The sequence below is a fragment of the Loxodonta africana genome, chromosome 15 (assembly GCF_030014295.1).
Source record: "Loxodonta africana isolate mLoxAfr1 chromosome 15, mLoxAfr1.hap2, whole genome shotgun sequence".
NCBI lineage: Eukaryota > Metazoa > Chordata > Mammalia > Proboscidea > Elephantidae > Loxodonta > Loxodonta africana.
In genome coordinates this window covers 72372791-72377644 of record NC_087356.1, presented here as the reverse complement: position 1 = coordinate 72377644, position 4854 = coordinate 72372791, and positions in this window count along the sequence as shown.

Below are 4854 nucleotides of genomic sequence, written 5' to 3'. Positions count from 1 at the left end.
TAAACATTGAAAAAAATCTTCACAAAATTAGGGCAGTAAAAAATTCTTATGTAGGTCGCAAAGCTTCAATATCGACATTTTAAAAATTGATAAATTGGGCTTCACACAAATTTAAAACTTTCTCTTTTTGAAGATAATGTTAAGAAAATGGAAAGGCAAGCCATGAACAAGGAAGAGATACTCACAATACATACATCTGACAAAAACTGCTATTTAGAATATATAAAGAAATCCTACAATACTAATAAGACAAAAATCCAATTAAAGATGTATGAAAGATTTGCTCCGATAAGCACAAAAGTGACAAAGGAATGCCCAGTAAGCAAGTGAGACATTGCATGATACCATTAGTTATCAGAGAAGTGAACATTTAAACCACAATGAGATACCACTACACACTCATTGAAAAGATTGACAATAACAGGTGTTAGCAAATATGTGGAGCAAGTCTTATGCATAGCTGGTGAAGAGTGTAATGCTCAACCATTTTGAAAAATAGTTTAGCAAAAGTTAATGTTACACACCATTTGATCTTGCAATTACATATCTAGGAATTCATTCCAGAGGAATAAAAACATGTCTGCATGACTTTTACACAAATAGTCATAGAAATATTTTTCATAAAAACCAAAAACTGTGAAAAACCAAAATGTGCTTTGGTAGCACAAAGACAAATTGTGATATAATAATATAACAGAATACTAAAACAAACAAAAAGTTGAACCAATTATCTTTGAGTCAACTACAAAAACACAAATAACCCAATTAAAAAATGGGCAAAAGACATGAACAGACATCACTAAAGAAGACGTTTAGGTAGCTGACAGATACATGAGGAAATGCTCACAATCATTAGCCATTAGAGAAGTGCAAGTCAAAACTACAATGATACTCCATCTCATGCCAACCAGGCTGGAATTAATCCAAAAACCCAAAATAATACATGTTGGAGAGGTTGTGGAGAGATTGGAACACTTTTACACTGCTGGTGGGAATGTAAAATGGTAGGTACAACCACTTTGGAAATCGATTTAGCACTTCCTTAAAAAGCTAGAAATAGAACTACCACACCATCCAGCAATCCCAAACCTTGGAATATATTCCAGAGAAATAAGAGCCTTTACACGAACAGGTATATGCACAGCCATGTTCACTGCAGCACTGTTTACAATAACAAAAAGATGGAAGCAACCAAGGTGCCTGTCAACGGATGAGTGGATAAATAAATTATGGTATATTCACACAATGGAATACCACACATCCATAAAGAACAGTGATGAATCCATGAAACATTTCATAACATGGAGGAATCTGGAAGGCATTATGCTGAGTGAAATTAATCAGTCGCAAAAGGACAAATATTGTAGAAGACCACTATTATAAGAACTCGAGAAATAGTTTAAACACAGAAGAAAATATTATTTGATGTTTACGAGATGGGGGAGGGAGGGATGGTGGGAGAGGGGTATTCATTAATTAGGTAGTAGATAAGAACTACTTTAGATGAAGGGAAAGACAACACACAGTACAGGCGAGGTCAGCATGACTGGACTAAACCAAAAGCAAAGAAGTTTCTGAATAAACTGAATGCTTCGAAGGCCAGAGTAGCAGGGTCGGGGGTTTGGGGACTATGGTCTCAGGGGACATCTAACTCAATTGGCATAGTAAAATTTATTAAGAAAACATTTTGCATCTCACATTGGAGTGTGGCATTTGGGGTCTTAAACGCTATCAAGCGGCCACCTAAGATGCATGAATTAGTCTCAACCCACTTGGAGCAAAGGAGAATGAAGAACACCAAAGACACAGGTAATGATGAGCTCAAGAGACAGAAAAAAAAACTAGACAGAAAGGGCCACATAAACCTGAGACTACATCAGCCTGAAATCAGAAGAATGAGATGGTGCCTGGCTACCACTGATGACTGCCCTGAAAGGGAACACAGCAGAGAACCCCTGAGGGAGCAGGAGAGCAGTGGGATGCAGACCCCGAATTCTCATTGAAAGACCAGACTTAATGGTCTGACTGAAACTAGAAGGCCCCTGCTGGTCATGGCCCCCAGACCTTCTGTTGGCCCAGGACAGGAACCATTCCCAAAGCCAACTCTTCAACACGGATTGGACTGGACAATGGGTTGGAGAGGGATGCTGGTGAGCAGTGATCTTCTTGGATTAGGTGGACACCTGAGACTTTGTTGGCATTTCCTGCCTGGAGGGGAGAAGAGAGGGTAGGGGAGTTAGAAGCTGGTGAAATGGGCATGAAAAGATAGAGTGGAGGGAGGGTGTGGGCTGTCTCATTAGGGGGAGAGCAATTGTGAGTATGTAGCAAGGTGTATATAAGTTTTTGTGTGAGAGACTGACTTGATTTGTAAACTTTCACTTAAAGCACAATAAAAATGTAAAAAAATGCCACAAAGCTCACTGTTCTTATTTAGCTTCAGCTGTTTTCTGAAATAAATGGTCCCTCCATTGTTGCATGCCTTTGGATAATTTTCAGAGTTTTGAAAAAACTGATTTTGATAATATTTGCCAGTATCCTCACTGGTTTTAGGAAGGAATGGGCTTTTGGAGGTCCTTATCCCACCATTCTTAAAGTGCTTCAGCCATTACGAGATGTTTGAGACATTGGAATATAAAGAAAATTAGTAAAATTATTTGGAATTCTGAGCATTGTTACTTCAGGGGTCCCTATGATGACACTGCACTCATGTCTGTGTGTGTGTGTTGGTGTCGGTGGCCAAGGACATTGAAGAATTACTCGTATTCCAATTATTTTTTTTTTTTGCTGCATGTCAACACGTGCCAAAACTTGGTGGTTTAAGAGAGCAGCCATTAGTTATTAAACTCACAAACCTCCAATTCGTTCAGGATGAGGTAGGGTAGGGTCACCTCTACTTGTTTTTAGCTGGGGCAGCTGGATTGGGGCGAGATGGCTCAATCACATAACTTTTAAGTTGGTGTTTACCTGCATTTGAGAACTCATCTGCTGAGGGCCAAAGGCATTCCTACTTTTTCATGTGGGGCTCTCCATGGATGATTTGTACTTCCTCATGGTATGGTAAGGAGCCCTGGTATGGCAATGGTTAATGCGCTCAGCTGCTAAAACAAAGATTTTCAATTTAAACCCACTGGTGGTTCTGTGGGAGAAAAGACCTGGTGATCTGCTCCTGTAAAGACTATAGCATAGTAAACCCTATGAGGCAGTTCTACTCCGTCCTATAGAGCTGGTATGAGTAGGAATCATTGGGACGTGACACAAGAGCAACAGCATGGGGGGTGGCTGGGTTCCAAGAGCATGTGCCTTAGAGAATCAGGAAGCGGCTGCACTTCGTTAATGACCCAGTCTCAGAAGTCACATATAATCATTCCCACTATCTTCCAAATTCAAGACATGATATAGACCTTCCTACCCCCTTCCTATCATTTGATGGGAGTCATGACATAGTTTCTTTATAAGAAGAATATGTGGGGTGAGAGGTATTATTGTGCTTACCTTTGGAAAATACAAGCTGCCCCAAAGTTTTAGGACTTAGTAAATTTTTGAGTGTGTGTTTGTGTGTGTGTATAAAATGGAAGATGATCTAAGTTCAAGGAATCCTATTCAATTATCAGGGAAATTTTTATTAAATGGACCTCCTAGATTAAAGTCATCCCTTGGTACCTGCAGGGGATTGGTTCCAGGACCACAGCGGATACCAGAATCTGCAGATGTTTAAGTCCCTCATATCAAATGGTGCAGTGTTTGCATATAACCTATGTACCCAAAAACCCAGTGCCATTGAATTGAATCCAACTCATAGCACTCATAGCGACCCTATAGTACATCCTCCTGTAAGCCTTAAATCATCTCTATATTACCTATAATATCCAAAAAATGAATATGCTGTGTAAATAGTAGTTACACAGTACTGTATTGTTTAGGGAATAATGACAAGACGCAAGGCAAACAATGCTGAAAAGAGCACTGGAGAGAGACTGAGGATCTGTGAAATGATGGAAGGCTACAGTAGGGTATGGCTACACATCACTTCATTCTCGTGGATTCATTAGAGTTTTCAGTGTGCAGCAAATTCATGTTTTGCTTTTTGAAACTTCTTTCTTTTTTTTTTTTCTGGATATTTTCCATCCTCAGTTCTTTGAATCCATGAATGTGGAGCCCAAACTTATAGGGGGCAGACCATATGGTAAAACTGATCCATGAACATCTAATTCCAAAGCTTGTATGTTTCCAACATTCCTTGGCAAGCATTCCTTCATCATAGCTTCTCTACCATTTGTGGCAGCTTTGTTTTAATGTTTCAGGTGTTTACCCTAATTTACAAGACAGAAGTATTAGTAAGTGCAAAACAATTAAACTATTAATTAAAATAACAAACTTGCCAATGAAAACTCTAAGTGAAACAAGGTATATTAAAAGAAATGTTATTTTCTTAAATTCCAGTACTTGTGCTCTAGTGAGCATTGCCAGTGAGGGAGGAGCAAAGATAGCTTTGTGTTGTTACAAATCTTCCTGTTATTAGTGAAGTTGCCTGAAACCACGAATCGTTGTGTATTCATTATCTGAATGCAACTGCTACTCTAAAACCAAAACTAAACCCTTTGCCTTCAAGTCGATTCCCAGTCATAGCAACCCTATAGGACCAAGTAGAACTGCCCCATAGCATATTGAAGGAGTAGTTGGTGGATGCGAAAGGTGACTTTTGGTTAGCAGCCGGGCTCTTACCACTGCACCACAAGGGCTCCCCTGCTTCTCTAGAAGTCCTTTATTTATGAGGATATTTAGAACACTTGATTATGTGCATTATATTTTCATTTGCACAGTCCATCTTCAAAAGTAGTGCTAAATTTTTTTCTC